At 33.6% G+C, this 20974-nt stretch overlaps 2 long non-coding RNA genes across 3 annotated transcripts; both read left to right on the top strand.

The window, feature by feature from the left end:
* The first annotated feature begins 3383 nt into the window (after window positions 1-3383).
* LOC107886486 (uncharacterized) lies at window positions 3384-4348 on the top strand. Its single transcript, XR_001680770.2, has 2 exons — window positions 3384-3735; window positions 4020-4348. It is a non-coding gene; the product is annotated as an uncharacterized lncRNA (long non-coding RNA).
* Window positions 4349-4749: 401 nt separating this feature from the next.
* LOC107886487 (uncharacterized) lies at window positions 4750-6195 on the top strand. Of its 2 annotated transcripts, XR_001680772.2 has the most exons (4): window positions 4750-5110; window positions 5296-5523; window positions 5676-5738; window positions 5821-6195. It is a non-coding gene; the product is annotated as an uncharacterized lncRNA (long non-coding RNA). The 2 variants fall into 2 exon arrangements; XR_001680771.2 differs by having other exon boundaries at window positions 4813-5523.
* Window positions 6196-20974: the final 14779 nt, after the last annotated feature.

Below are 20974 nucleotides of genomic sequence, written 5' to 3'. Positions count from 1 at the left end.
TTAGTTTTAATCTTATTAATATAATATTTTATATTATTTTGAAATATTAAATATGATAATTTAAATATTTTAAAAAAATATAACTTATTTTAAATATAGTATTTTTAAATAAAATAAAAAAATTAATATTTTCAACATTAAAAGATAATTACCTACTTATTATTTTTATGTCAAAACCTAATAATTTATTTTTTGACCAATACTTGTATATTTATTTTTATTCAAAGCTTGTTTATTAAAAAAATTAAAAAAATTATCTAGAAAATATTAAATGCATGAAACATACTATTAATAATTATAGTGAAATTTTCACTACAAAGGGAAATTATCCCTCCAGCCAAAAAGTTATTATATAAAATGCAATGTCGTTTATTAATTAAGCTTATGATAGAACTTATGTATTGAAATGTGATGTAATCAATAAGATTGAAAGAACTTTTTTATTGATTTATTTAAACACTTGATTAGGCATCTTGTGTTGGTATTATCAAATAAACAAAACAAAAAACTGGGTGTGTAAGAATATGGTCAAGTATGTGTCGAAAGACGATTGGTTTAATTTATTTTTTATACACTTGTCATTTGCTCATTGCTGCTATTTTGGCATACTAAAGTTGAGAGGTAAATGGGGTCAGCATCATCATCCATTATTTGCAAGAATTTTAACCTATTGCACGAAAATGTAATAAATAACCAAGTTTTGATATAGACTGCAACCAACGTCCACTGTTTATTTTTGCAAATCTTAATTTTAATTTATCTAGATTTTCATTTTTATCAAACACACTAAATTGGGGAGGTTTTGGATTAAGTCTTATAAATTAATGGTAGGTTTGAATGGACAGTGGGGTACAATGCAGTATGTTTAGTGTATATTTTATTTTACGGTATAATATCGTTACAATATCTAATCTTATTGCCATTGTTATTTTTACACTAACCACAAGGAAAAATCATCTTAAATTTACACAGAATATAAAAAAGATTGAAGGTTTAAGACAATTCAGTATGTGATTCGAAATAATATTTTAATTTCTTTTTTAGATATAAAAAAAAGGAAGAATGGTAAAAGTAGAAATTCGAAATGTTTTACTCTCTCTAATTGCATACATAAAAATGAAATATCCCGATATTGTTAAACACTAAAGTAGCGAAATTATAGAGAGGGTGCAACATGTGAAATCATCCGACGGTTCCTTTCCTGGGAACATATAAACCTTTTTTGTCATCTAACAAATAAAAGCATCAGGGTTCCAGAAATTGCGTGCCGACGATTATTACTAGTTAACGTTTTTTATATTTAATAAATATATATGTTATTAGTTTTTGTAAAAATTAAATAATACTTTGGTTGAAATGTTAGCAATGAAGGTATTTGTTTAAATCTTATCAGATTTGTTGAAACCATTTTTTGAAAAAGGATCGACTTGATTTTGAAAATAAAAAAATAGGAGTCGCCACTAATCTTTTTTATTTAGGTGTGATCGGATCACCTAAAAATTTAGTCATTTTAATAAAATATTTCGATTTATTAAAATAAATTATTTTGGTCTATGAAAATTAGGAAAACGGGTTCGGGAGTCAGTTACGTGCGAGGAAGGATTAATGCCTTCATCATGCCCAAAATTAGTACCTAATCTATTAATTAATGTCTTAATGCTGAGAGTTGAAAATTTGAAAAGGTTTTTTTTTTAAAAATACGATCCCTTTTTATTAACGCTCATAAAAAACAACTTGAATTAAGTGAAAATGAGCATCAAAGGCTTGCTCGTCCCGAGATAGCAAGATGTCACATCCTGTGAGTTAGGATGCAACGTTTAAGTCTTCGGGAACAAGTTTGCCTTTAATTTTTATCAAAACTTCGTGTGTTTTGAAACCTAAAAGGATATTTGGCTCTTTTTTTAACAAAAAAACCGAAACCCCGTAAGTTAGGGTACGATTTCTCGAATTCCCGAAACGCAAAATATTACCTTATTTTGAAGATTTTCCTTTTGAATAATAACGAGCATGACATTTAACGGTGTGCATTATTTTGTTTAAACTAAAACGAAACGATCTATATTGGATGACTACATTCGAACTTCATACACGATGCAATTTAAACGAAATAAAACAAAAATATAACATAGAGCATGGAATAATAAAACACGAATTAGATGCGAGGTTAATGAATGTCAACAATATGAAGATGCTAAATAAATAATTTCAATAACATGTAATGACAATATTCACAAGACGTACATCATTTTTAATATCCACGTTAATAAACATAGAAATAAAATAATAATATAAAACAACTTAAAACAAATAATAAGATAATTTTAAATAATATATATATAAAGGTTTAAAATTAATACTATAAAAGCAATTTAAAGTAAATAATATAAAAAAATTTAAAATCATTAATAAGAAAGTCTAAAATAAATAATATGTAAAAAGAAATTTAAAGTAAATAATATACATAAAACAAAAAAAAACAATTTAATATAAATAATATCTATAAAAATAAAATAAATAATGTAAAAAAGTTTAAGATAATCAATATACAAAAATTTGGAAATAAATAATCTATATAAAAAGGAAGTTTAAGAATAAGAATTATATATAAATTTATAATAATAAACAATTCAAAAATAATATACAAAAAGAGTTTAAAATAAATAAGGCAATGTAGAATAATTAATATAAAAAATTCAAAATAATATGTATTAAAATAATTTAATATGAATATTATATAAAAATTTAAAATGAATAGCATATAGAATAGTTTAAGTTAAATATTACACGTGAAAATTTAAAATAGATAATATGTGAAATGATTTAAAAACAAATAATTTTTATAAAAAATATCTAAGATAAATAATTTAATAAAATTAATAATCAATATATGGGGATATTTAAAATAAATAAAATAAGTGAGTTTAATATAAAATCGGTAAAGCAAATTTAAATACATAGTTCATAATATGATTAAAGAACTAATATACCAAAATAAATAATGCATATAATAAAAAATAAATAAATAAATTATAAAAGGATAAAAACCAAACTGATTAAGGACTAAATTGGAACAAAAATGAAATCAGAGATAAAAAACTATAATAAAATAAAAACACGAGGTCAAAAATAAAAAATGCGAAAGGTTTGAGGAATAAACGGGTAGAAAACTCAGCCTCTGGACACATGTCCATCACCCAGCGCATCCACGCGTTAGGGACCAAATTGAACACCAAGCAAATTTACGTGGTCAAATTAAAAAAATAAAAGGAAAATTGAAAAGGATTAAATTAAAATAATAAAAAATGGGGAAGGACTGCGGGCATAAATAGCCCATTTAGTGAAAACGCGCGAGTCCCCCTTGGAGCGGGTCGGATCGCGCGCAGGTCACTCTAAACGGTGCCGTTTTGGCGCTAGTGACCCTAGTGCAAAACGGCACCGTTTCACCTTTGTATTTAAGTTAAATTTTTTTATTTTTTATTTTTGCTTCCTTCTCTTAAAAAAATCAGAGAACACCCCCCGTTTCCATTATTTTCTCTACTAAGGTTTCAAAAACCCATCATCGCAGCCGTCGTCGCGACGCCACCGTGGGTGGTGGTTGAGATCGCGCGAAAAGAAGGTTTTTTTAACCCCAGTTGAAAGCGCCCGAAGGCCTGAGAGAGAAGATCCCCTTTTTCCCCTTGGGATTCGGCGACTACGACGGAGCAGGGATTCCGACGACACGACCCCGGGGTTCAGGTAAGTGTTCTTTCTCCTCTATTTCTTTGTTTAAAACAGATTTATAAAAAAATAAAATAATAATAATAATAATAAAAGCGAAAATAAAAAGAACGAAAGGAGCACGAGAAGTCAAAATCAACCTTGTTTTTTTCTTTGATTGCTTAATATGCTTGTAAAAAACTACATTTCTAGTTTTTGGGGCTTTATAGCCGAAAGATAATACATATATTAGTTATTTTGTTTTGTTTCCTTTGCGTGCTGCTTCTGTTCTATTTGCTTTCTCCCTTTATGCATGTTTGCAGGTCCATGGAAGGTTAATGGACAAGGGAGTTTCCACTTCCGTGCAAGGAGAGTCGACCTTCAGGCGGAGTGCGCGCTGAGGCACGTGGGTGGTGGCTGCGGCGCGAGGGAGGCTCAGAAACCCTAGGGTTTCTGAGTTGGTTTAATATTTTGGGCCTATTAGGCCGATAGAAATTGGATTAGGGATTTTGAGTTGTGTTTGGGCCACTTGTAAATTGGGCCTACTGGGTTGTAGTTGGGTAGTGGGTCATTTGTTTAGGTTGTTTAGGGCCCGAATTTGGACTGTAATAACTTTGGACTGTTATTCGTTTTAAGTATTTTGGGTTGTCTACTTTGGGCTTGGGCCAGACAATTTTGGCCTGTTACAATATTTACATTTATTGATTTATAAAAATATAACAGGACAAAAACTCTTCCCATATAATATTACTTATTCTGTAAAAAGAATGGTGTTTTGGTAATTTTTTAGTTGAATTGTGGCCTTGTTGATAAGTGATAGTAACTCAATTACGGACTTTATTATAATAGAGATAAATTACTATTAAGCTATATATTACGAAATTCAAAAAAGAAAACAATATATAGGTGCTTAATGGCATAGATGAAAATGATAAAGTTAGGAAAAAAAAAGTAAAAATATTTCATTGCTATTTTTTGGTAAAAGACATTTTTTTTTGAAAAACTTCCAGATTAGGCTTTGTAATAAATAATAATAAAATTATACATAGAAACGGTCTAAAAAACGAAAACAGAAAACCTTAAAACTAAATAACCGACCCCAAACTAAAATGGCCCAAAACAAACATAAAATATCTAAATATTTCCGAAGAGTCTAGAATCAAAAAATAAATGCACATAATTAAAGCCCAATCAGAAAACTGAAACCTTTACTATCATCTGATACATCATTTCAGCTTTTTCTTTTCACGGTTCAGTTTTATTGGGAAAGTTGTTTCTTTTCAAAAACCAATTCATTTTCTCTTCTTTAGCTTTCCTCTTCGTTCTCCTCTTCTTCGATCCTTCCTTAGTTTGGTTCACGCTGCCACTCTATCCTTTGTTGATTTTCAGCATACCTAGGGACACTCATTTCCAGGTAAATCATCTCTTTTCTTTTCAATGTTTCAGTAGCCAAATATGAGCAAGAGCATTTGCAGATCTTGGTGTATGCTTGAACTTGAATCTTCTAGATCTGTTTATTTCTTGTTCAATAGTAGATATTTATGCTCCAATATGTGATCGATCTTGACTCTTACTTTTACATTTCTTTATTACTGTGAGGGAGTCACCTTCGACTATGATCTTCGGCCAATCTTGTTCAAAACCCACTTGGACTACTTTTCGGCATGCTATTGCTTCAGCCGCAAAATCAGAAAAAAACCCCTTGACGAATCTCCGAGCAAGATAATAATACTGCCCCTTCTTCATTTCTGACCACAATACCTGAAGTTGACTAGTGGAGAGTCCCATCATACGCGCCATCGAAGTTAATCTTTACAAACTCCTTAGGTGGGTGACTCCATCTTCTAATCTCCTTGCTCTTTTCTGGATTTTTCCTTTCAAGACCATTAAGCTCAGCTATGTAGTTGGTGATGAAGTTAGCAATGTCTTGGTCTGTACTATTTTTCTTTTCATGCAATCTTTTGTTTCTTTCTCCCCAGATGGCCCAAAGTCTGCAACAGAAGAGGCGACGTTGGCTTGGTGTAAACTGATCAAAGGTCCAGGTAATCCACTGAATAAAATCTCTACTATTATCCATAAGAATATTCTAGAGTTTTAATATTGTCCATACTTCCACTACCACAGGACATTAACGAAAAATATGGTTAAAATTTCTGTTCTTTCTTTACATCGGGGGCATCTAGTATTGTTGACGAGAATGCATATTAACCTTCGTAGGCAAATAGTTCCATGAGATTCTCTAGATTGTAACATTTATTTTAGTTGGTAGCTTAAGAAGCCAAAGTGTTTTGTAAAAATTTCTGTAGGCGGTTTGTAAAGCATAAGCTCTAGGATTATCTTTCAAATTTTGTAATAGTTTATAGATGCTACGAACCGAAAAATCTCCTAAGTATTCGCCTCCCTAGACAATAAGATCGTCGTGAGGCGTGCGTGCCAGAGGGATCCGAAGGATTTTGCCAGCATCTTCCTCTGAGAAGGTATTGCTTATTAGTTCTTTTTTCCAAAGTCTCTCATTACTATCGATCAGCTCACTAACTTTAGAATCTAGCATAAAATTAACCACGAAAGGTAATCTAAAATTAACTGTATTTAGAATCCATGCATCATCAATTATTGAAATATTTGTACCTGTACCAACCCCATAACATGTTCCTTTTTCCAAAATCCCTTTTGCTGCCCATAAACTCCTCCATATATAAGAACTTGAGTTTCCCAAATGAGAATGTAAAAAATGATCATTCAGAAAATATTTGGCTTTAAGAACACACGTAACCAAAGAATCTTGATTATTGATGATCCTCTACCCTTGCTTAGCTAATAGAGAGACATTAAATTGGGACATACTTTTAAAGCCCATTCCCCCCTCCTTTTTTGATTGGCACATAAACTTCCATTGGCACCAGCGAATTCCCTTCCTTCCTTTTCTTTTTTGCCACCAAAACTTAGCAAAAATACTTTCTAACTCCTCGCATAAAGATTTTGGTAATAGAAAGCAAGACATAGCATAAGTTTGAATTGCTTGAAGCATCGATTTTATAAAGACCTCTTTTCCCTCTTGTGACAATAACCTTGTACTCTAGCTTTCAATTCTCGAATTAATTCTATATTTAAGGTTCTGAAAGGCTTTTTTCTTTCGTCTTTCTACCACGTTAGGAGTCCTGGGTATTTTTTCAAATTGGTAAAGCATTTCACACCTAGTATACTTGATATCTCCTCTCTATCCCTTATTATTGTATTTGAATTATAAAATATCTTTGATTTGTTAAAATTCACGAATTGGCCTGAACACTGTTCATACTCATTTAGAATTTCTTTTAAAATTGTGGCTTTTTTTCTTGTAGCTTTGCCAAACAGAATGCAGTCATCTGCAAACAATAAATGCCATACTTTCGATCCTCTTCTATTAGCCTTCACTTCCTTTATCATTCCCTCATTTATTGCCATTCTTATTAAAGCTGAAAGTCCCTCACTACATATTAGAAAAAGAAAAGGGCTGAGTGGGTCACCTTGACGCAATCCTCTAGTGGGATTGAACACATTACCTCTTATCCTATTAATATTTACTGTGTAAGAGGTTGTAGAGATACATCTCATAAATAGATCCACCCATTCCTTTGTGAATCCCATACAAAGCATAACTTTCCCTAGAAAACCTTACTCAACTCTATCATAAGCCTTATTCATATCTAATTTGACTGCAATAAAATCTTTTTTTTCTGATCCGATTTTGGCGTAACGTGTGTAAGAGTTTGTAGGCTACTAGCACATTGTCAAAGATTAACCTTCCAGGAACAAAAGCACTTTAAGTGTTGTCAATACATCTTTTAATGACTTTTGAAGACAATTGTTTTAGCCATAATTTTGTATATGACTGTGCATAAACTAATGGGTTTGAAATTAACAAGACTAGTGGGATTTTGAGTTTTCAGAATAAGCACAATATTCGTAAGGTTTAGAGAGTCGAAGTCCTTCCCATCATTTAGAATTCCCAAATAGAAACTTTCAATATCTTTTCTTACAATGTGCCAGAACTTTTAAAATAATAATGCAGAAAATCCATCACATCTTGGAGCTTTAGTGGGCCTAACCTTTTTCAAAGCTGAAAAAACCTCTTCTGTAGTATATTTTGCAAGCAAATCTATATTGATATCAGACAAAATATTAGTATTTATATCTTCTAGCAGGTGGGCTAAATCCCCAACTCCCTTAGATGAAAATAAATTTTAGAAGTAGCTAGAGGTTGTTTTATTTGTTGCTGACTCATTCTAAATTTCCTTTCCTTCCTTTGATTCCAACCTAGTAATAGTGTTGATTCGCCTAAGAACTGAGGCATAATTGTGGAAGAAGGTAAAATTTTTATCTTTTAATTGAAGCCAATTTGCTCGTGCCCTTTGTTCTCAATACATTTAATCTTTATTAATCTCCATATTAAGCCTAATTCTGGTATCAATTAGCTTTGCCATTGTGTCATCATCCCTATCCCTTGCCATTAGATCTTTAAGTTCCTTTGTGATCATATTCTTCAAACCATCTCGACTTTTCTTCAATGAGCTTGCCCATCTTGTCAAGTTAATTTGCAACCGCTCAAGTTTTTCAATAATGGACCCATTTGATGACTCCCAAGATTTTTTGATTTCTCGTTCGACAGATTCCTCTATAGTCCACCACGCCTCAAATTTAAAACTTGGGAACCCTTTTTGCCTTTTCTCATTATTAGAATTGATAAAAAGGGGACAATGGTTTGAAATTGAGTGTTAAATGATGAATATTACCTTTTGGAAAGAGATGCATCCATTTTTCATTTGCAATGCCCATATCCAGCTTTTCTTTAATATTTGTTTCTAGTAGGTTCTCTCTTTCCCACGTGAACTATACCCCCGAATAGCTGAAGTCTATTAATTGACATTCTTTTAGAACCTCTCGGAACACTTCCATTCTTTTCTCCTCCATTGGTTAACCTCCACTCTTTTCAAAAGAGTACCTTATTTCATTGAAATCGCCACATACCAGCCAAGGGTGATTTTGCTCTTGACTTAACTTCCTCAGCAAATCTCATGAAGCGTTCTTGTTATTAACATAGGGTGAACCATAAAACCCTGTAAATCTCCACTATTCATCAACACTGGCCTCCTTGACTAGCACATCAATATGACTTTTTGAGAAGTTTTGAAGACATACAGTAATTTCTGTTTTTAATGCTAGACAAATTCCACCTCGAAAACTTTTTGCTCCTATATCGATCCCATATGCAAAACTGCATCTTCTCTTAATTTTCTCCATGTGCTTTTCATCAATTTTGGTTTTCATCAAGAAGACCAGTTCAGGCTTGTGTTGCTTCAGTAAATACCAAAGCTTTCGTACTACCCGTGGACTCCACTATCCACAGACATTTTAGCATATGGTTTTCATTGTGCTCGGTCGGTTTGCCTTTTGGCAGCTGCCGATTTGTTTTGGGTTGGAGAATTAACTAGTTGAAGATTTTCAACCAACAAGTTTTTGTCTATTTTAGTGAGCAAATCTAGTTCGTCATGCTTCAACCTTTTTGCTGCATCTTCACCGGCTTGTCCTGTGCATTCTTCTCCAATTTCCATATCTATTGATTTCCTCTTTCTCAATAAGCTATCTTTGCTATAATGATCCACCATTCTTACTGCCTCAAATCTTTTCCAGTTAGATTTCTTGGCTGGTTTCAAAAATTCTACACATTATTCTGTTTCCCATTCAATTTCTCTTCCACGGGCCTCTCTTCCTTTAGCAACTTTATCTCTTTCTCCGATTTTGCATATTTTGAACTATCTTGGATAATTCTAGATCATATCACTTGCTGTCTCCTCTTGTGAATTCAGCCTAGGAATCTTCTCCAAAGTACCCACATATGAACATTGAGGTTGCATCTTCTTCAATAGGGCATTAAACTTTAAACTCTCTTTTCCAATTAAATTTAACTCTGCCTTTAATGCGAGAGAGAAACGAGGATTATCTCTAATTTTATTTTTCTGCAAGGGCTAATTCAATGCATTTTTAAAGACCTTGCCCCATCTTCCTATAGCCAAAGTAGAATGTAAGTAGTTTTTCATACTTAAAAGAGATCCAAAACTACTATTGAGACGAAGATACCCCTGCGTAGGGTTTCTACACATCTAATTGAATTCTAATACGAAAAACTCACCATTAACTTTAGATCTAAGAACGCCACCAAAAGTGAATCCAATAGCATGCAATAAATCTTGTTTGTCAAATTCTAGTAAACATGGACAAATCTTAATCTAAAATAGGGATGATTTAAGTCGAATATGACTTCCCTCTATCGATTTAGTCAACCAATTAAAAAGCACTAAATTCTTTCGAAATAACCATGGCTGCCCTCCAAAACTATCTCCAAATCTTCCTCATCTTCAAACACGATCAAGAATAAATTGTCCTGCCAATTGGATCTTAAATTTTTTCCTTGTTTTCCATATACTTTTCATTTGTGCCCTGAAGCTATCCGGATTATAGGACTTCTTTGTCCAGATAGTACAGAGTAGAGTTGGCTTTTCACTTGGTACAATCATTGAGCTTTTTACCGATGATTGAATAAGTTCTTCTGCCAGGAGGGAGATTTCCTCCCCTTCGAAACCGTCGACACCACCACTTTCCGTCATACCAAGCCACAGAAAAGACTATTTTTACTAGGATGCTAAGCAAAGCACTCTTGGATCTTTTGGTAAAAGACATTTACTCCTTTAGCGTAAAATACATTTAACTTAATGGATTGGATATGTTTTTTATTTTTAATATCATCGTATTTTATAATATTTAATTTCAGTTATAGTTATTTGGATGCATTAATAGTAATTGTGGTTTTACATGTAATTTCAAAATTTTATATTTTTTATTATTTTTAATTAATTTTTTAATTAAATATTGAAGATAACAAAAATACAATAAATCTATAATTTTATTTGAAATTCATTTAATAAATAATGATAGATTTTTCATCAAACCTTATGAGTTAAGTGATTTTTTCATCAAAACTACGCATAATCTGTCTCATACCCTTAAATAAAAATATGCTTTTGCGCACTGAAACTCACATTCTTTTACATTGATAATAATGTTGATGTCATCAAAACTAAAACTCAACCGACTTCTCTATTTTTTTTTAATTCAATGAAGGCAATATATTAAATATGAAAAGTTACTTTTTAATGATAAATAAATACTTTTTGATGATAAATAAATAATACTTAACTAATGTATACACACTTATTAAATAGATCCCTTCACAAGTTGAATAGTCCATTTTTCATAGTTCAACCTTAAATTAAAATTTTTAATTTAAAGTTTAATTAAAAATATATAAATATTAATATCAAACTATTATTTAATTATTTGAAATTCATTAATTTATTCTATAAATGAGACTATACAATTTGGGGAAAAAAATAACAAAAATCTGTTAGATGCGGTGAAAGACAAGTTCCATCAACACAACAAATGTTTCAAGCTCAACATAAAATGAGTATTATGGCATGTTGATAATTAACTCTATCACAACTCAAGCACGATATATTTGGAGTGATTGCAAACACTTAATACAATAAGAAAATCAACCTCGGATAGTCCAAAGCGACGGGTAAAAATCAGCCAAAAATCGAGCATCCACCAAATTAGAGAGAACGACAACAAAATCATCCTTAAAATCACTTGCAAAAGAAAAGCTACATGCATAAGCTAAACTAAAAAAAATGCTACAAGAATAGACAAACTTTTAAAAGTGAAAACTTATTATACAAATGAATACAAACAAAATATATATATAACTTAAGACAACATGGGTTTAACCGACTTGTGAAATAATTTATCATTCTAAAATACTCTCAAAATAGAAACATGTTAAGAAATCAACGAAGATCCACCAATTTTCCAAAAGAAACTATTGGTGGTTGATGAAGTTTCAATGACGACAAACACAACTTGTAAAGACAATAAAGATACCCACAATTGTTCTTTTTTTAGTTTGTAGATATATTTTATGGGTATCTTTGTTGTCTTCACAAGTTATGATGGACAAATGACGATGCTTGTGGTCAATGAAACTCCACTAGATACCGATAATTTCTCTGGGAATATGGTTGGCTGTTCGTCCACTTCTTAATTTGTTTCTGTTTTGAGAGTGTTTAAAAATAATAAATGATTTCACGAGTTGGTTTAGACCTGTGTTATATTAAATTATATATATTTGTTTTTTTGCTATTGTTTAATAGATCTTCACTTTTAAAATTTTTTGTCTACTCTTATAGAATTTTTTTTAGTCTTGCTTATGCATGTAGTCTTGTATTTTCAAGTAATTTTAAAGATGATTTTTTCACCGTCCTCTTTAGTTTGTTTGGTGGATACTTGGTTATTTTGTTGATTTTTGCCCATCGCTTTGAATCATGTAAAGCTAATTTCCTTATTGTATCAAGTGTCTATAATCACTCCAAATATGTCATGCTTGAGTTGCGATAGAGGAATTGTCAACATGCCATAATATTAACTTGATTCTAAGGTTAGAGCCTCTATTGTGTTGATGTAGCTTGTCTTTCACCATCTAAAATAAATATTTGTTATAACTTTTATAAAATTACTTTTTTAAAATTCAAGCATTTTCTAGTGTGCTACCCTAGCAAGCTATTCTTTGTTGTCTCTAGCAAGAGTTCTAGGTTTACTGTTGTTCCCTTTAGTTTTTCTGTTTTTTTTTTCATAAGTTGGTGCACCTTGCGTGATTGGCTCCTACATTCCGAAGAAAGATAGCAAAGTTGGTGATCTACATCCGCAAAAATGGAAAACGAATTGGCTGAACTTTCAATAAATGAAGAAGAAGACAAAGTTATTCAAATACAAATGGATCTGACCAGGGAAGGAATGGGGGAGAGTTTTCAATTAGTGGGTTGTTTCTTGACAGCCAGTATCATTTACTTTCTAGCAATGAAAAGTACTTTGGCAAATCTGTGGCATCCAGTTCGAAGCGTTCAGATCTGAGATCTGGGGGAAAAAATGTATTTGTTCTGATTTTATCACTATGGATTTGGAAAGGGTTCTTAAAGGTTCTCCTTGGACTTTTAATAATCATTTGCTGCTTCTTTATAAACTGCAATGGGGGAGGATCCATTACAAGTGCTTGTAGTCATGACACCTTTTTGGGTACAGATCCATGATGTACCTATTGGTCTATTTTCTGAGAATTTAGCGGTGCAAATGGAAAATTTTATAAAGTTTTTCTGGAATACGATAGATCAAATCTGGGGAAGGAGAATAGAAACTTCATGAGAATTAGAGTTCAAATTGATATAAGGTGTCCATTAAAAAGAAAGACACAAATTTTATTTTGTGGGAGACATTCATATGTCGATTTTAAATATGAGAGATTATCATTATTTTGTTTTTATTGTGGAAGATTAGGTCATAGTGATTCTTTTTGTGAAGCAAAGATGACACTTGGTGTAGAAGTTGCTGATATGGGTTGGGATTTATCTTTATGAGCTCAATCTCGAAGAACTCTAGCTATGAATAGTATATGACTACGTGAGGATGGAGATGGGACAATAGGTGGTATTGGTGAAAACAATAAAGGAATAAGGAATGGGCAATGGAGGGCTGAAAATAAAAAGAGTTTCGAAAAAAATGTGGATCCTGTTCTTAGATTCAATTTAGAAGGGGGATCATCAGGTTTTGGCCAGAAGATCAAAGACGTTTTGTTAGATCAGATCCACACTACGATGGACTATGATCTGGAGGATACAACATTAATAGGAGAGAAGGGAAAGAAGAGGTCTAGAGGTGAAATTGATGACTTATCAGAAAAAGATGAAGTTAGTAAGGTAATGTCAAGAAACAAGAAAATAGGAGATCCAAATCATTTCTCATCAGTGGCTACCATGAGGCAAGCCGACCGGCCACAATGAAAATTCTAAGCTGGAATGCCTGTGGTTTGGGGAGATCACAGACAATTTGAAGACTTTGGCATTAACTGAAGATCTATAATCCCCAAATAGTCTTTTTTATGGAGACTAAACTTTGTAGAATTCAGATGGAGAGAGTTAGAAGGAGCTCTGGTTTTGCAAATAGTGTTGAAGCTGGTTTGAAAAGTACTAGAGGAGGATTGTGTTTGGCATGGAGAAATGATACTAATTTCACGCTTCAAAGTTTTTCCAAAAGACATTAACGTGACAGTGGAAGATACTGAAATTAAAGATAAGTGGCGATTTATAGGTTTTTATGGTATCCTATGCGCTTAAGATAGAGAAGACTCATGGGTTGTTTTGGAAAATCTTTATCATGATGAAGATATCCCTTGGTTTTCATGTGTAGATTTTAATGAAATAATGTATGGATTTGAAAAAAAGAGAAGTCTGCCTAGAGATGAAAAAAGAATGGAATTGTTTCAAAAAACATTAGAGGAATGTCAATTAAATAATGCCGGATTTTCTTGTAGGTGGTTTACATGGGAGAGAGAAAATTTACCAAAGACTAATATACAAGAATGACTTGATAGGGGAGTGGAAAATTTGAAATGGATGCTAATGTTTCTTGAGGCAAAAATTCAGAGGCAAAAATTCAGCACCTAATTCATTCTTTTTCTGATCATTTTCCTCTTTTAGTCATCACAAAAAGAGAAGATGAAAGGCGAAAAAGAAATTGTTTTAAATTTGAAGCTTGGTAGACATTGGAGGATTCTTTTGTTGATGAAGTCAAACGTATATGAGGAACGCCAGCAGGAGACTTATTGCAAAGGTTGGATTTATTAAAGAAGGGTTTGACAAAATGGGCTGGGCAAATAAAACAAACAGAAAATGGAGAAGTTTTTAACAGAAAATTATTAGAATTAGTAAAAGCTGAAAGGGATGATATGAATTTGGCTGAGATGATCGACACGAAGATTCAGTTAAACTTTGAGATTGAAAAGGGTGAATATTACTGGGAGCAAAGGGCCCGTTTGAAATGGTTGAAATTTGGCGATAGAAATACGTTTTTTCTTAGCCAAGCAACACAGATACAGAGGAGAAATCAGATTAATAAGCTATAAAATGAAAGTAGAGGGGAAACGGAGGACTTTTAGGAAATGGAGGATATTGCACGGGCTTATTTCCAGAATTTATTCACAGTAAGGAATACAATTTTCAATGAACATTTATTTTTGGGGATTCATCGATGTATATCTGAGGAAGATAATAGGAAGCTTATAGCGTCATATACCAGAGAGGAAATTCAAGAGGTACTGTTCGAAATGGGATCAACAAAGGCATCAGGAGAAGACGAATTTCTAGCCCTATTTTATCAAATATGCTGGCATATCGTTGGAAATGATGTTTATTTTTGTCTACACCTTTTAAATGGAGATATGGAGGTTAGTTCAATAAATTCAACACGCATTGTGTTTATCCCAAAAATCACCAACCCTTCTAATATGACACAATTCCGACCGATTAGCTTATGCAATGTTATTTATAAAATACTGGCAAAGGCTATTGTTAACAGACTTAGAGGAGTTATTGATAATTGTATTGATGAAGCACAGAGTGCTTTTGTGCTAGGAAGACTTATTTTGGATAATGTATTGTTAGCATATGAAATACTACATTCGCTGAAACAGAAGAGATTAGGGAAAAATAGATTCATGGCAATCAAACTAGATATGAGTAAGGCTTATGATAGAGTGGAATAGAACTTTGTTGGGGAAATTATGAGCCAAATGGGATTTTCTCAAAAATGGATAGAATCCATTATGAAGTGTATGTCTACTGTTTCTTATTCGACTATGGTTAATGGAAATATTGGAGAAATCATTTATCCAAACAGGGGTCTTTAACAAGGCGATCCATTGAGCCCGTTTTTATTCCTAATGAAATTAGCAATAATAGAAAAGATCTTAAAAGTGTCAAGGTTAGTAGAAATGGTCCACAGGTGTCTCATTTATTATTTGCAAATGACTGCATATTGTTCAGAGAGGCAACAAGAAGGGGAGTTTGCGTAATCAATGAGATTCTACGAGAATATAAAAAAGGTTTGGGTCAATGTGTAAATTTTGATAAATTAGCTGCCTTTTTTAGTAGAAATTCACCGGAGGAAGATAGACAATTGGTGGTAAATCAACTGGGAGTTTGAAGCTTAAATGATTTGGAACGGTATTTAGGGCTGTCGAGCTTAGTAGGTAGAAGAAAGAAGGAATCTTTTCAAGTTTTGAAAGATCAACTAACGCAGCGTATTGATAACTAGAGTATCATATTTTTGTCTCAAGGTGAAAAAGAGGTATTTATAAAGGCTGTTTTGCAAGCTATACCAACATATTCAATGGCCTTTTTTATTACCAAAATCATTATGTGATGAAATAGAAGGTATTATTGCAAAATTTTTGTGGGAAAAGGGACGTGGTAAGAAGGTAATGCATTGGTGTTCTTGGAAAAACATGTGTTTTTTAAAAGAAAAAGGAGGTTTGGGTTTCCAAATTTTTTGTCAATTTAATATTTTGTTATTAGCCAAGTAGAGCGTATTTTTAGTTGTCCAAATTCTTTATTAGCCAGAGTTCTTAAAGAAAAATATTTTCCACACTCAAATTTTTTAAATGCACAGTTGAGAAATTTACCTTTATTTAACTAGAAGAGCATTTGGGCAGCAAAGAGGCTCCTTCCAGATAGACTTGGCTGAAGAGTTGGAAGAGGTACTAATGATTGTTGGATTCCAGGGAGTGTAGCAGTTGGTTGGCAAAACAGAGAAGGAAATGGTGATTTGCAATTAGTCTCGGATCTAATTAATAACATAAATAGACAATGGAAAAGGGAGTTAGTCAGTAGTACCTTTCAATCGGAAACTGCCCAAAAGATCTTGCAGATCCCTTTGGCAAAAGTAGACCATGAAGATTTTCAAGTGTGGAAAGAAGAACTTTTTGGAGATTTCTCAGTACGAAGCGCCTACAAACTATTACAATTTGCTAGCATGGATCTTAATAGTTACTTATTATAGACCGAAACTAAATGTTTCTATAGAAGACTATGGGATTTTCAACTACCATAAAAAATTACATTAACAATATGGCGGATCTTGTTGTTCCAATAGGGTCGGAAGCGTGTAAATTATTGTACTAAAAAATCACACAAAGTTCAATTCCCAGGAAAGAGAGGTGGATCACATGGATCTCTTAAATACCAAGTCTTTCCTTAGACAGAATATCCCTTCTATAGTATTTAATAGCACAATTAAATACTACTATTATACCCTCAAATATTGAAAGAAAAATAGAACAAAAAAAGAACACAAGAGTTTTAACGAGGTTCGGTAAATTATACCTACGTCCTCGGGCACTAACACCAGATGATAACTTTACTATCTTCAAAGTATTACAAACAAATAGAATTCCTTAAGAATTCTCAAATGGGAGAAGAGAGAAAACTAAGAGAGAAAGATTGGTTGGGATGGTTGAAATGAAAAATGAAAAGGCCTATTTATAGTTGAGGTTCAGGGACTAACTTGCAAATGGCCTAAAAAATTAGGGACCAAAATTGCAATTATCCCATTCAACTTTTCAACATTCGGTGCAACTTGCTCAACCTTTTTAACAAGTTGCTTCCTACCTTTGTTGACTTTTCAACAATCTCCACCTTGAAGATTTGATTAGGATAATCACATCTTCACATACTTCCTTCAACTCCCCAAATTCGATAAAGCTATCTTTTGTAGTGCCTCCAAATGCGCTCTCGAGCGCCATACACCTAAAGGTGCTCAAATTCTCAGGATGTTAATCAAGTTCAAACAATGATTAAACTTGATTGTTGTTACCACCTTGGTCATCATATCTGCGGGATTATCTGCTGTCGGAATCTTCTGAAGTAGAATTTTTCCTTTTTCAAAGACTTCCCGCACAAAGTGATATCTTACGTCGATATGCTTGGTTCTTGAATGATAGACTTGATTTTTCGCTAAATGAATAGCACTCTGACTGTCACAATATAAACTAATGTGACTTTGAACAACTCCCAAGTCTTTCAATAATCCATTAAGCCAAATAGCCTCCTTAACAGCTTCTGTAACTGCCATATATTCTGCCTCTGTAGTAGACACAGCTACTGTAGACTGTAAGGTAGACTTCCAACTCACTGGGGCTTTCGCAAGAGTAAACAGATACCCCGTAGTTGAACGACGTTTATCTAAATCACCAGCAAAGTCAGAATCAACATATCCAACTACAAACTGACCAAGTGCTTCATCCTGTTCAAAAATTAAACCAACATCTACGGTTTTTCGAAGATACCGTAGAATCCATTTCACAGCTTGCCAATGTCCTTTTCCAGGATCATGCATATACCTGCTCACAACTCCAACAGCTTGTGAAATGTCAGGCCTCGTACACACCATCGCATACATCAAACTCTCAACTGCATTAGCATATGGGACTTTCGCCATATATTCTCTTTCTTCTTCAATTTTCGGAGATAATTGAGCACTAAGTTTCAAATGAGAAGCAAGTGGGGTACTTACATGTTTTGTGTTTTCATTTACACCAAAACATTGTAATACCTTTTTCAGATATTGCTTCTGATTCAAACAAAGCTTGCCTCTCTGTCTATCTCTACTTATCTCCATGCCGAGAATCTTCTTGGCCTCACCTAGATCTTTCATCTCGAACTCTTGATTCAACTGAGCCTTCAGCTTATCTATCTCATTTTGGCTCTTCGAAGCGATTAACATATCATCAACATACAAGAGTAGATAAATGAAAGATCCGTCATGCAGCTTCTGCAAATATACACAATTGTCATATTTGCTTCTTGTGTACTTCTGCCTTCTCATAAAGCTATCAAATCGCTTGTACCACTGCCTCGGGGATTGCTTCAATCCATATAGCGATTTGTTAAGCTTACAAACCCAATTTCTACCACCAGTATCTGTGTATCCTTCTGGCTGAGTCATATAGATCTCCTCTTCTAACTCACCATGCAAGAAAGCCGTCTTAACATCAAGTTGAGCTAGCTCCAAATTCAACTGTGCTACCAAGGCCAACAAAATTCTAATGGAGGAATGCTTCACAACAGGGGAAAATACATCATTGTAGTCAATTCCCTCCTTCTGAGCGTAGCCTTTAGCTACCAATCTTGCCATGTAGCGAATATCCTTCTTGCTAGGAGATCCATTTTTCTTTGCGAATACCCACTTGCATCCGATTGCCCTTTTACCTTTCGGTAATTGCTATTGTTGAAAAGTCAACAAAGGTAGGAAGCAACTTGTTAAAAAGGTTGAGCAAGTTGCACTGAATGTTGAAAAGTTGAATGGGATAATTACAATTTTGGTCCCTAATTTTTTAGGCCATTTGCAAGTTAGTCCCTGAACCTCAACTATAAATAGGCCTTTTCATTTTTCATTTCAACCATCCCAACTAATCTTTCTCTCTTAGTTTTCTCTCTTCTTCCATTTGAGAATTCTTAAGGAATTCTATTTGTTTGTAATACTTTGGAGATAGTAAAGTTATCATCTGGTGTTAGTGCCCGATGACGTAGGTATAATTTACCGAACCTCGTTAAAACTCTTGTGTTCTTTCTTGTCCTATTTTTCTTTCAATATTTGAGGGTCTAATAGTAGTATTTAATTGTGCTATTAAATTACTATAGAAGGGATATTCTGTCTAAGGAAAGACTTGGTATTTAAGAGATCCATGTGATCCACCTCTCTTCCCTGGGAATTGAACTTTGTGTGATTTTTTAGTACAATAATTTACACGCTTCCGACCCTATTGGAACAACAAGTGGTATCAGAGCCGAAGGTTAATTGTAGTATGCTCTGTGGTTGCAGTTTGAACTGATCTTCCACATCAGAAAAGATTTCCTTAGGTATATTGAAAGATTATGGAGAAAACGGTCGGTGTAGGAGCTTCAACATCGTCCATGTGGACAAGACCGACAATTGCAAATGTAAGATTGGCCGTGGAGATCTTTGATGGCACGGGCCATTTTGGTATGTGGCAAAGTGAGGTTCTAGATGCCCTTTTTCAGCAGGGTCTAGACATTGCCATTGATGAAGAGAAACCAGATGATGTACAGGAGAAAGATTGGAAGGCGATCAATCGGTTGGCATGTGGCACAATTCGATCATGCCTTTCTCGAGAGCAGAGGTATGCTTTTTCAAAGGAGACTTCTGCAAATAAGTTGTGGGTGGCACTTGAAGAAAATTTTTTGAAGAAAAACAGTCAAAATAAGCTCCACTTGAAGAAAAGACTGTTTCGCTTCACATACGTCCCAAGTACCACAATGAATGATCACATCACCAAATTTAATCAGTTAGTCACTGATTTGCTGAATATGGATGAGACATTCAAAGATGAAGATTTGGCTTTGATGCTGTTGGGGTCACTTCCTTAGGAGTTTGAGTTCCTAGAAACTACTCTACTTCATGGCAGGAGTGATATATCTCTGAGCGAAGTCTGTGCGGCCTTATACAGTTATGAACAGAGAAAGAAGGACAAACAGAAAAACTCAATCAGAGATACAGAAGCTTTAGTAGTCCGAGGTCGTTCATACACTCGGAAGAAAACTCAAAAGGGGAGATCAAAGTCAAAGTCCAGACTCGGGAAAGATGAATGTGCCTTTTGTCATGAGAAAGGCCACTGGAAGAAAAATTGTCCAAAGCTGAAGAATAAGGGAAAAGCTGCTGTAGATGCTTGTGTTGCTAAGCATGATACTAGTGACTCTGAACTATCACTAGTTGCATCATCATCGTCGTTCCACTCAGATGAGTGGATATTGGATTCGGGTTGTACCTATCATATGTCCCCTAACCGGGAGTGGTTCTCTGATTTAGTAGAACTAAATGGAGGAGTTGTTTATATGGGCAATGACAATGCTTGTAAAACTGTTGGGATAGGTTCAATCCAATTAAAGAATCAAGATGGATCAACCAGAGTTCTGACTGATGTTCGGTACGTGCCCAGTTTGAAGAAAAATCTCATCTCATTGGGAGCCTTGGAATCCAATGGTTCAGTTGTTACTATGAGAGATGGGATTTTGAAAGTGACATCTGGCGCACTTGTAATATTGAAGGGCATCAGGAAAAATAACTTGTATTACTACCAAGGTAGTACAGTTATTGGAGCAGTCGCTGCAGCTTCCGGTAACAAAGAATTGGACTCAATGCAGTTGTGGCATATGAAGTTGGGACATGCCAGCGAAAAATCCTTACAAATTCTGGCAAAGCAAGGATTGTTGAAAGGTGCAAAGGCTTGCAAATTAAAATTTTGTGAGCACTGTGTTCTGGGAAAGCAAAAGAGAGT

The sequence above is a fragment of the Gossypium hirsutum genome, chromosome A03 (assembly GCF_007990345.1).
Source record: "Gossypium hirsutum isolate 1008001.06 chromosome A03, Gossypium_hirsutum_v2.1, whole genome shotgun sequence".
Lineage (NCBI taxonomy): Eukaryota > Viridiplantae > Streptophyta > Magnoliopsida > Malvales > Malvaceae > Gossypium > Gossypium hirsutum.
Note: the sequence above shows the minus strand (reverse complement) of the source record. Positions and strands in the feature narration are given on the sequence as shown.